The sequence below is a fragment of the Ranitomeya variabilis genome, chromosome 4 (genome assembly GCF_051348905.1).
Source record: "Ranitomeya variabilis isolate aRanVar5 chromosome 4, aRanVar5.hap1, whole genome shotgun sequence".
Lineage (NCBI taxonomy): Eukaryota > Metazoa > Chordata > Amphibia > Anura > Dendrobatidae > Ranitomeya > Ranitomeya variabilis.
In genome coordinates this window covers 559,933,784-559,946,771 of record NC_135235.1, presented here as the reverse complement: position 1 = coordinate 559,946,771, position 12,988 = coordinate 559,933,784, and the positions used below count along the sequence as shown (strand labels likewise).

General features: G+C 49.2%; 1 long non-coding RNA gene across 2 annotated transcripts in view; it reads right to left on the bottom strand.

The window, feature by feature from the left end:
• Positions 1-12,988, bottom strand: part of LOC143765745 (uncharacterized) — a 121,109-nt gene that overhangs the window by 8,089 nt on the left and 100,032 nt on the right. Inside the window, exon 1 of one of the 2 annotated variants that reach the window (XR_013213453.1) lies at positions 2,393-2,470. The exons of the other annotated variant lie outside the window; for it this stretch is intronic. This is a non-coding gene — a long non-coding RNA (uncharacterized LOC143765745). Of the gene's footprint in view, positions 1-2,392; positions 2,471-12,988 lie in introns of those variants that run through there. 2 annotated transcript variants of the gene reach the window in all.

The following is a 12,988-nucleotide window of genomic DNA, read 5'->3' as shown; positions in this document are numbered from 1 at the left end:
TTCTAACATAGTTGCCATACAATGGCTGTTTAGTAAAGCATCCTTTCATAAACTGGTTAGCATGTGGTCCTGGCATACCAGCGTCAATGGTTACATGCGACCAGGACAGGCATACCACACACCCAGCCAGGACCTCCACTTTCATGTAATGTGCCATACTACAAAGTCACTAATTGCGTTATTGTAGTATTATGTGAATTGTGTCTTGCCATGTGTGTGTGTCTCTTTGTAAATACTCTGTAATTTTAACTGCGTTGTGTAATGTGATAAGTGTTAATGATGTTGGACATGTGCTTAGTTTACTATAGGAACAGTTAGAGTTAAGAGTTGTGACTAGCCCTGAGTGGGAGAGGCTAGTGTAAAAGAAAATGCCTGTTTCCTGCTAGGAAGACAGACAGGTCCTGGAGTGCTTAGTGAACAGTGCCACATTCGAGGGTGACCCTAAATGAGGGAAGACTGAACAGAAGGGATAGAGAGATACTGAGCATAAGAGACAGAGAGGCCTTCTGGAGACGGGTCCTAGGAGAAGACACCTAGCCACGAGACTCCAAGCATGTAACGCTGGAAGGTAATAGGCCTAAACAGGACTTAGTACAAACTTCAAAAAACTGACCGTCACATCCAAACATAGACTAAGTGTGAACAGGTGCTGAACCTAGAGTCACCAACTCGTATACAGTCAAATAAATAAGGCAGCACACTGTGGCGCCAAAACATGCAAACATGAAACATGAAAATTGAATTGCATTACTGCACTAGAAATATGAAAAATTGAGAAAGTTTAGCTCATAAATTGGCCAATTTATGTGTACCTTGTAGCCACGTTAAGGCATTTCTCGTATACAAGGTTCTAGCAATGCCTTTCCTCTCTGAGAATAAAGTCGAATAAAATTGGCAAATTTATGCGCTAAACTTTCTAAATTTTTCATATTTCTAGTGCAGTAATGCAATTCAGTTTTCATGTTTCATGTTTGCAGGTTTTGGCGCCACAGTGTGCTGCCTTATTTATTAAACAGGACTGAGTGACTGGGACTAGTGAAGGGTCTCGAGTGGGAGTTCTAGTGTGCCAGTAGTGGGAAAGAGTGCGCAGAACCGCAGAGAAAATAAACTAGACTTGTTGATGAGGACTGTAGAGTTAAAGCTGCATTGTGGTGAAGTCGGGAGAAACAGTAGATATAGAAAACCTTGCAGTAAACTACTAAAGAAGGATATTGTGGAAAAATGTATCGAGTTGCTAAAAAAACTTTCATAAGACTTTGTACCCGCTATCCCTTGTATATAACCCTTATCAAGTCGCTGTTCAGTAAAGAGTTAATTTTTGAATGGTGGTCTCTCTCATTGAACTGTGAAACATCTGGTCATGGCAAACCAGCAACATCGGTTAAATGCAGCCTGCACGGGCGTAATGACCTCACAGCACAAGTCTGCACACCCAGCCAGGAGCTCCACTTTAGGCTATGTGCACACTCTGCGGTGTGCTCTGCGGGTTCTCCCGCAGCGGATTTGATAAATCTGCAGGGCAAAACCGCTGCGGTTATCCCTGCAGATTTATCGCGATTTGTCTTCCTGTTTTCGCTGCGGGTTTTACTCCTATACTATTGATGCAGCAATATGCAGCATCAATAGTAATGTTAAAAATAATAAAAAATGGTTTATACTCACCCTCTGACGTCCCGATCTCCTCGGCGCTGCACGCGGCGATCCGGTTCCAAAGATGCTGTGCGAGAAGGACCTTCGTGACGTCACGGTTATGTGACCGCGGCGTCATAACGGTCATGTGACCGCGACGTCACCGCAGGTCCTGCTCGCACAGCAACCCTGAGACCGGACAGCCGCGTGCAGCGCTGAGAGGTGAGTATATCATTATTTTTTATTTTAATTCTTTTTTTTTTTACACTAATATGGTTCCCAGGGCCTGGAGGAGAGTCTCCTCTCCTCCACCCCGGGTACCATCTGCACATTATCCGCTTACTTCCCGCATCGTGGGCACAGCCCTATGCGGGAAGTTAGCGGATCAATGCATTCCTATGGGTGCAGAATCGCAGCGATTCTGCACAAAGAAGTGACATACTGCGGGTTGTAAACCGCTGCGTTTCTGCGCGGTTTTTCCCGCAGCATGTGCACAGTGGATTGCTGTTTCCATAGGGTTTACATGTAAATGTAAACGCAATAGAAACTGCTGCGGACCCGCAGCTGCAAAAAAGCTGCGGATCCGCGGTAAAACCCGCAAAGTGTGAACATGGCCTTAATGTAACAAGCTGGGGCATTGGTGACGAGAGCTTCGCCCACAGCTACCGCCCAGTGCCACGTTACAGTAACAGCTTTCTTTTTTAAATTCTTCAAGAATGGCCTCTTTTAGAGTCTGGTTGCTGGATGGAGAGTAGTACTCAACTTGTCTCTGTTGCTGCGAGCCATCTTCGTACGAGCTCTTCTCTTTAGCTTCTCCCACCACACGCACTGCAGAGAAAATGGCATCTGTCTCTGACTCACTGAGCGCTTCCTGTTCCTTCGACTCCAACACTTTCTGGGCCGGACTTCTAACATGCCAGATACGTCACACATCTCTCTCGGTGACTCCACCTTTGCCACGCCTCCTGCACTCAACGTTCTCCACCCTATGGGCCATACTTAATTTAGAACCGTGCCTTCCTCCGGAACACACACCTCCCATCTTGAGCTGGGCCTTGGCTGCAGGGCATACCTTCTTCCGGACCAACAATCCTGCAGGCTGGAGACACATTCTCACATTATGGTGCCATCCACACCCACGATAGGCGGTTCTTCTGCAATATGTCATGTGGTGTGCGGACGTTACCATTCTGCCATAGCAGTGGCAAAGAAAATAAAAGAAAGTTTATGATGCAAGAGTGCACTTCATTAACCTCTGCTTCCTGGTAGTGTGACGTAATGTGGTGTACTCCAAATAGTCCAGAAAATAGGGAGGCCAGAGGTGCTGTTGATAACTTTTACTTGTACGAATACACAGGTACATCCAGATAAACGATTATTGAACAGAGATTCAATTTCTATACAGCAATCACAGTTACTTTCCAGTATGGTAATGCAGATATATAAATGGTGCAGTGATTTCTGAGCTTCAATTTCTGCCTATAAGCACAGTCCTGATCACACAGCAGTTAAAGCTGAGGCTGTGACTTATGTACTAGAGCTAAGGCTGCTCCCGTTCCCGCTCCTTCAGCTTCTCTAGGACAACTCACACATGCACACAATGTCTCCTTCTTCTTCACTGCATGACCCAGGACTAGTGATGAGCGAGTGTACTCGTTGCTTGGGTTTTCCCAAGCATGCTCGGGTGACCTCTGAGTATTTATGACTGCTCGGAGATTTAGTTTTCATTGCGGCAGCTGAATGATTTACAGCTACTAGCCAGGCTGCGTACATGTGAGGGTTGCCTGGTTGCTAGGGAATCCCCACATGTAATCAAACAGGCTAGTAGCTGTAAATCATTCAGGTGCCGTGATGAAAACTAAATCTCCGAGCAGTCATAAATACTCGGAGGTCAGCCGAGCAACGAGTACACTCGCTCATCACTACCCAGGACCTGTTCATTTAGCTATGTGACCTTGAACTCTTAACAACCTTCTAAATGCAGAACCTAATAAGTACATCACTTTGTGCATATATAAACCACTCCTGTGTACTGAATCCTCATGTACATTATCTGCAAAAAGAAATTTTAGCATAGTACTGAGTCACCCGCCAGGGCCGTGGGGTACCCGGTACCGGGTCCGGTATTCACAGGGGGATGTCATGGTGGTGACCCGGTCCGTGGCCCTGGGCCTTGGCACATAAGTCTCTCTGGTCAAAGGCTTTGCGCCGGGCCTGGTATTCCTCCTCCTTAGCCTCCCATTTGCGGGCTAGTTGCTGCTGATATTCATCCCAGCTTAAGACTTCTAGGGTCTCCCCTTCCTTCTTCTCCACCCCGGGGAACCCCATGAGGTCTGTCCCAGGATTCACCCAGCGGTACACTGTTCGTTCCGTGTAGATCTCACCCGGCAGGCTGGTGGGCTGGATCGGGGCCTTCATAAAGTGCTCCATCCCCGTGGCCTGGTCCCATTCCCCCAGGATCTGGAGTCGCACGGATCCATGGCGGGGCGGGGCAGAGACTGGACCCACTAAAAGTTCCTCGGCTACCGGGGCAGGGTTGTTGAGCCTACCTGCCGCTGTGGTGTCTCCGGTGCCGGTCTCCTCCGTTGGTGTCGGGGGCTGTTGGACGGGATGTGGTTCCTGCAGCTCTCACTGGCGCCGGCGTTCAGTTGCATCCGCAGGGGCTGGTTGATTAAATCCTCCACTCCGGTCTGCAGGAGTTCAGGGATGGCAGGTGCTGGCTCACCGTGGCTTCTTTCCGGGTTGCTGGGGGAGTCCTCCGCTTCCACCCCACGCTCTGGCTCCAGGCTGCTTGCCATGGCGTCCTCCACATTGCTCTCCGCGTCCAGGTCTCTCTCCCACTCTCTCCTTCGGGGGCGGAACTTCTTTTTTCTTTTCCTTCTGCCATTCAGGATCAGGAGGCGGATCTCTGTAGCTGATGGACATGTCCGCATGGTACAGTAATACTTGGATTGGGCGACCATTATTTTCGCGCTCCACAGCTAGTTCCCACCCACGATGGCGCAGTTGTCTTTTCCAGCGCTTCTTTTGGCGCTATAATGTCGGCAGTTTTGGCGGCAATTTTGGCGGTATTTCACAATGCACCGTCTCTTAATAAATCACAGTTAGGCACAACACAGTCTCTAAGGCGCACATGACCCGATTTGCTGGGTCAGTCCATCCTGTTCGTGACGCCGAGATGAGTCGCCCGCCAGGGCCGTGGGGTACCCGGTACTGGGTCCGGTGTTCACAGGGGGATATCACGGTGGTGACCTGGTCCGTGGCCCTGGGCGCCCATGTAAAAGGAGAAAGTCTTTAAAGGGATTTGGTGAATAGACTTTATGTTCGTGACGCCACCTGCGGTATTCGGTCAGTGGTGACCGACGCTGCTTTAAGGGGTCATCTGGGGTGATGTTATGGCAGCTAGATGGTATAGCTTCCCACAGGTGAAGTGTATCCCCAGAGCTCATGGTGAATGGAAGATGTTGAATGGCGCAGTAAAGAACGAGGACACAGGTGTGCAGTCTCTTTACCTGGTTTACTGAAGACTTCAGGCAGCCACAGTCCAGGGTACCAGATCACAGGGCAGGCAGGGTCCGGCCGGCTTGGAAGCGAATCCAAAGTCCCCTTTACCAGGAGGAGTTAAAAGACTTCCTCTAGCGCGGTGGTGTTGTAGTCCCTTACTGCCTATGGCTTCAGATAAGGTTCTCACAGTTCTTCTCTCTGTCCCCCTTATAGGATAGGACAATACCTACATGCCTACATGACAGGTAACTCGAGCCTTTTTACAGGGACTCTAGCACGCCCCGGGCTCTATGTGTTACTGTGTCTCAGGTGTGTGTGGCGGACAGGTAACTTGCAGTTCAGCTGTCCTGCCAGTCTCTGCTGTAAGTCGTAGAGTCCCTTACAACCTCGGTCGTCCGGCTACCGGTGATCTGCGCTTCAGAGGGAGATAGCCTGCTTGTAGCTGGTCTCCCCTGATGTTACTCTCCTGTGCTTCGCTCTCCTTCATGCTCACTGAACAATGTTCGGCTTTCTGTATGTCTCTTTCCAGGAGCTGTAGTAGACTACACGGCCCCTTCAGACCTTCTGACACCCTATGTCGGTCTCCCCTGTCGTCTGTCTCTCTGACAGGAACTAAACTCTCTGACCATTTCCCTCCAGATCAGAATGTATTTATAGGGGAGTTCAGCTTAAACAGGTTTAGAGCTCCCCCTTCTGGTCTGGAGTGTGAACATGTTGTATGCATTGTGGTTACCTGATAAAAGATATCCTTCATCGCTTCCAAACGTAACATCACCCTCACCTGTGAGGAAAGCAATGCTACTGTGACGACCAGGACCCTGGGGCACCACAGTACAAGCATAATGAGGTAGCTGTCAGCCCTGCTGCATCTTAAAGGCACATACACAACAACTTTGTAGCATTACATTTCTTCTCATCTCACCAGCTGTTGCCATGTAAGAGTCCATGCTTCTGGCCGTTCAATTTCAGGCGCCCTGTCATCTGCGCCACAGGTCTTTTCCCCACATAAATGATCCTACCGACTATGCAAAATGCTCCGGCCTGCTACAGATAAACAGGATCTTGTTTTGGGACGTGTTTGTGGACCTGTTACCATAATGGACACCTCCCAGCTTTTCTAGTCTGTCACGCATTGCACGGCTCCGATTCCCCACGATCTCACGAACGGGAAACCACGCCAGTCCATAAAAACAAAATCCATTTTACTGACAGTTTGACTTGTACACAAAGAACAGCAGGAGATTCAGATGTCTTTCCCATGGTTACAATACAGTGGCGTGTCTTCAGTAAACTATTTTCAGTGGCACAGTTGGTGGAATGCAGAACAAGTTCTAGAGACTACAACCTTTCCAAACATAGAGACATTTTAGCTGAGTTTTTCCAGTGACCACTACCCTTCAGGCCATGTAATGAAGCCACCTTACTGAGTGTGCCCCCACTCTTGCTTTCTCATCTCTTCTTGGACTCGCAGCTCCCAAGAAATGGCTGACACTTTTCTGTTCCCCAGAAACCTTTAAGGACTCAAAACAAAATTCCTGTCCTTCCCTAACTAGCCTGCTAAAAGTATTTTGCTGCCACCAATGGAGTTCTTCTTATACGCTTCCTCTCACTCTCTGCTTTTCCGATCTCTTCATCCACACACCCCAGCTGATAATCACCTTAACTATAGGGTGTCCTTTCATCTTCCTACCTTTTTCTTAACTAACTCTCTAACCCTGCAACTAACCCACAGATTCTTAACCCTTCTCCCCATTATGGACCGGTCATACAGTTAACCCTGTCCTACCTAACAGGGACTGCAGCATGCAGAAGGGTAACAATAGAATACAGAGAAATATATTTTCCTACATATAAAACATCAGCGGCTTTATGGAAATGGAACGCCATCCTCTACCCTCTCACATCTTCGTAAGAGGATCTGCAGCAAAAATATAAGATTGACACTTGTTTTTGGCAAAGGGTATGCCCGCGGATCCACACAAGGATTAGCCCTATTGCCATTTAATAGGGGTAATCTGCAGTTTTTTTGTGCAGAATGCATATAGAATGTAAGCCTGCAAAGGACCGCAACAGTCGGTCATTGTTAGTTTGTTTACTGTAAGCAATATCTGTATTTTGCATGTAACACCTTCTCAAGTACAGCACCCTGGAATTAATGGTGCTATATAAATATATAATAATTCATTCGGTTTGGATGTGGAGTGACTTCAGATCCTTAACCTGTGAATGTGGCCTTATTGAAGATCTACATAATACTGCAGTAAGCAATGCTGGGGCATCAGGATTAGTGTCTCCTGCCCTCTGCTGGCTGCTGATACATACACACACAGTTGCATAACTGAAAATAAAGCTGTCCTGGAAAAGGAAGAAAATATCTCTCCAGCGCCACCAGCAGACGGTTTCCCTGTAGGACAATGTTTGATCTCGCCGCTGTCTGTCTAAACCAATTAGGGTATATCAATATAAAAGAAGATGGGACGCCCTGAATAGTTCTTTTGTTTGTTTTTATCATTTTGTAGCAGGAAGTCTCTGTATTGTACAGCCAAGTCATGTAGGCTAGTCATTACTGTAAAATAAAAGTATAGGAAGGAACACATACCCCTACAACATTAGCCAGAACACTATTTTGGAAAGGATAATGGGGGCCTATGGAAACATTCAACAAATGTAGATGACAAATGGTTTATGATCAAAGTCTAAAAGTCATAGATTATTGCACCCATCAGCTGTGTGAGCAGAACCAGCTCAGTAAAGTTTTACGGGAATAAATAAAAGAACGATTTAGGGCACCATTCATCAAAGCTTTTATGCCAGAAAACTAACATAAAAGGTTTAATATATTGCCAAATCTACTATATAATTGTCTAAGGGTCACTTCCGTCTTTCTGTCTGTCCTCCTGTCTGTCTGTCATGGAAATCCCAAGTCGCTGATTGGTCGCGGCAAAACAGCCACGACCAATCAGCGACGGGCACAGTCCGGCGGCAAAATGGCCACTCCTTACTCCCCGCAGTCAGTGCCCGCTCCATACTCCCCTCCAGTCACCGCTCACACAGGGTTAATGGCAGCGTTAACGGACCGCGTTATGCCGCGGTGTAACGCACTCCATTAACGCTGCTATTAACCCTGTGTGACCAACTTTTTACTATTGATGCTGCCTATGCAGCATCAATAGTAAAAAGATCTGTTAAAATAATAAAAAAAATAAAAAATAGTTATATACTCACCATCCGTCGGCCCCTTGGATCCAGAACAGGCCTTTCCGCTACGTCATCATCTCGCGAGACCGCAATGCACTCTTGGGACCGGAGCGCGTGAGGAGCATCGGTAAACGCTTCGCCTGGATCCGGGGGCCAACGGAAGGTGAGTATATAACTATTTTTTATTTTAATCCTTTTTTTTTTTACAGGGATATGATGCCCACATTGCTATATACTACGTGGGCTGTGCAATATACTACGTGGGCAGTGCAATATACTATGTGGGCTGTGCAATATACTACGTGGCTGTGCAATATACTACGTGGGCAGTGCAATGTACTACGTGGGCTGTGCAATATACTACGTGGGCTGTGCTACATACTACATGACTGTGCTATATACTACGTGGGCTGTGCAATATACTATGTGGGCTGTGCTATATACTACGTGGGCTGTGCAATATACTACGTGGGCTGTGCTATATACTACGTGGGCTGTGCAATATACTACGTGGGCTGTGCAATATACTACATGGGCAGTGCAATATACTGCGTGGGCTGTGCAATATACTACGTGGGCTGTGCAATATACTACGTGGCTGTGCAATATACTACGTGGCTGTGCAATATACTACGTGGGCTGTGCAATATACTACGTGGGCTGTGCAATATGCTATGTGGGCTGTGCAATATACTACGTGGGCTGTGCAATATATATTACGTGGCTGTGCTATATACTATGTGGGCTGTGCTATATGCTACATGGCTGTGTTATACACTACATGGGCTGTTATATACTACGTGGGCTGTGCTATATACTACGTGGGCTGTGTGATACACTACGTGGGCTGTGTTATACACAACGTGGGCTGTGATATACACTACGTGGGCTGTGTTATATACTGCGTGCGTGGCATGTTATGTACTACGTGAGCTGTGTTATATGCTACGTGGGCTGTTATAAACTGCGTGGCTCTGTTATATGCTATGTGGGCTGTTATACACTCCGTGGGCTGTGCTATATACTCTGTGGGCTGTGTTATATACTACATGGCTGTGCTATATACTCCATGGGCTGTGCTATATACTGCGTGGCTGTGCTATATAGTACGTGGCTGTGCAATATACTACGTGGCTGTGCTATGTACTACGTGGCTGTGCTATTTACTACGTGGCTGTGCTATATACTTTGTGGCCGGCCGTGAACAATCAGCGACAGGCGCAGTCCGGCCACGAATTGGCGTGGGATTTGAACCACGCTTCGCTAATCGGTCGCGGTTGGCCGAATCCTGTGTATTCATTGCATTATTCTAAAATCTTCATAAATAAACTACATACATATTCTAGAATACCTGATGCGTTAGAATCGGGCTATCATCTAGTCACTATATAATTGGTTATTATGCAACCCACCATTCCAAATATAAATTATAATCCACCACTGTGCACCCACTAACTATAAATAGCCACTTTTCCTCATTTAATACATAAATTAATTTGCCCCTGTACTCTTTCTCCCAATTCATTACCAGTCACTTCATACTCAACACCTCCCACTATGTACCTCCCACTCTAACCCTAACCCCGATTCATTATATTTACATTCCCCTCCCGCCCCAATTCATTGTCATGTCTTTCTCTCCCACGCTCTATTCATTATCGACTGCTCTACCCCACATTCAATACATCATTTACTTCCCCACCCTTGTAAGAGGGTGGTGCTGTTATGGACAGTAAGGAACACGCTGTCACTTTAAGAGACTGCACCCCCTTGTCTGGTGTGATGGAATGTTCTGCTTCTCCCCTGCAATAGATTGTGTGAATGAGCTGGACTGTGCAGATGGCAGGGGTAGAGCCTGAACAGCCTGTGTGAGCTGAAGCTGCTGCAGAGAGAACTTTGTGCTGTTTTCTGCAAGAGAGGACCCACAGCCTGTGACAGAGTGGACATGTGAAATTTGACAGACTTTTCTGGGTGCAGCGAGAGTGGCTGTCCTGTGTGAGTTTGAGAAGCCACGAAGATACCGAGAAAGGGATTTACAGTTTCCAGGAACACCTCCAGGACCCAGAAACAAGGAGAAGACCACATTTCACGTAGCTGGCAGGAAGCCGTGCGCACCCCGTACTAGACTGTTGGGGGCCCCCCCGGGACTGGATCTGAGTCCCTAACATCACCGTGAGTTTGTTCCTGTTTTGTGCACATGTTAGAGCCTAGTGTAGGCTTCAGTAGTCAGTACACGGGAGCCGTGTGGCCTGCTTAGTAAAGGCCAGGGAAGTTATACGTAGAATAGCATAATTATTTGTTTATTGTTTGCATTTACTTGTCTGACGTATGTTGATTCTGTAATAGTTGGAGCACCGTGCTATTTTACGGACAAGCTAAAGAATATAACTTGTAAATTATCTTTTGCCATTGCATGTGCAGCGCCCCAGAGTCCTGGTCGTTGCAGTACTGTGGCTCCGCCACTATGGGGAGCTATGGTGCGTCCGATGGCACTGAAGGAGTTCATCTGATCAGGTATCACAGACACCAATACATTTCACAGCCGGGCCTCCGGGGGGAGCTAAGGGTGCTATTCATTAGGCCACTCCCCACCATAGTGGGTAAACTGGGGGTCAGGCAGGAAGTTAGATCAGAAAGCTGACTGGGTTGGAACCAGGCAACACCTTGTGGCAGAGGGTGTTGTAGGGGAAGATACAGTAGGGTCTCTGTCAGGGGTGGGATCCTGACAGAGGCTTGGCAACGAGAACGAACGTAACGGGACCGTGCCTGCTCTGGGTAGCGGCGGTGCCCAAGAAAGGATTAGAAGAGAGATAGATTGTGCTGAGTGAGAAACGGGATCACGCAAAGGAGAAATACCAGTAGGAGTCGTGCTGTAAGACCGAAGCAACATCCTACTGAGGCGCACTACCGGTGGCCGGAACGCCGAGGGAGTAGAATAACATTCAGCTTCAAGCAATACTCCAAACAGCGGCAGGACAGTCAGTCTCAGGCGGGCTGTCTAACTCAAATCACCTATGAAGTCTTGGGAGGCAATTGTGGGAGAGGGGCGTCTCTAGGGTCCCGGAAGAACTCCAGGCCTACCCGTCAAACGGGTGCCGTTCCTACCCGAACCTCAGGGAGGGACGGAGGATTAGCAGAACATCATCTAGTCGAGTTGTGAGGGAACATCAGAAACAGACACAACAGTTGTGGGGTACTTTCCGTAAGCACAGCAGGGAAGGACTACAACACATAGCGCTAGGGGGAAGGCACAGATTTCCTCCTGTGAAGAGAACTCTGGAAGTGTCATTGGACCGGCCGGACTTGCGCAGCCTGGTGAGCCGTATTCTGGATTGAGGACCCAGAGATCTTCAGTAAAGAGGTAAAGAGACTGCAACCTGGTGTCCTCATTATTTATCGCGACCTGCACCCCACAACTGCACCGTTACAACACCACTTATTGCACCGGACGTCCCCCACTGACAGACAGGGCCACGGACCGGGTCTAGCCACCGTGACAACCCCAGGACTGAGATCCCAGAGGCCCGGCTCCGGGTACCCCTCGGCCCTGCGGCGGTGTGGGGGCGCTCCAAACTTGGCGTCACGAACAGGATCTACTTAAGCCTGAAGAATCAGGTCATGTGTGCCTTGGAACTGTGATTTACTGTGCTTGGACTGTACTTTATTGAGAGACTGTGTGCTGCGCCATTTGCCGCCAAAATCCGCCGCCATTGCAGCGCTGAGGAGAGCGCAGGAAGTGAAAAGGGGCGTGAAGTGGGCGTAGGCAAGCTGGAGAGCGCGAACAGCAATGGCCGCCCAGTCCAAATATTTCTGTGTCCTGAGGACGTGTCCGTCAACAGCTGAGGTCCGCCTCCTGATCCTGTTTGGAGGGTGGAGACCATGGAGACGGGGACGCCCACGAAAGAGACCGCGGGAAGAGGACATTGGAGAAAAGGCAAAGATGGCGACACCAGGAACACCACGTGGGGCTGACCCGGTCCGGCCTGAGGCTGCGCAACCTGACATAGTCCCAGAGGCGCCAACGCTGCGGGGTCTGACCCTCACAGAGCCACCGATAGGCCGACCCCCTTTGCCGCTGTCTGAGGAATGTGTGGCTGCAGCCGAGGCCCGACAGCTAGCCCGCCGGCTGGAGGCCGATGCCCGCGTGCTTACTCGGCTAGGCCAGCCCACGGAGATCCGTTTGTCCCCAGTGTCCCCTGTTCCCTCCCACTTGGCCGCGGCTGGAAGTACGCTACCGACGCCGGACCTAAAGATCATGCCGGACGCCGAGCATCTACGGCGTCTGATGGCAGCGTGGCGGAGCCGGCCCCAGCCTGCAGCGCCGATTGACTTGGTCAGAGCCCCGGAGATCCCGCCATCACACTGGGGTGTAGTGGTCTCCTTCAACCCCCGATATGGACGCGGGGTTATCCAGGAAATTGGGGAGCCGCTACAAATCCACGTGGATCGGGAGGAAGTGGAGCCCTGCAGCGGAAGATTTCCCCACGACCTGGAGCCAGGTGATGCGGTGACTTACACCAGATGGAGGAGGGCTACGGGAGAGGCTGGCTGGATGGCGCGAGGCGTGCAGCGATGCATTGCCCTCCAGGCTGCTGCCGGAACACCGGAAGAAGATGATCCCATGGGGAAAGCAGCAGAGCCCGGCCCCGCGGAACCT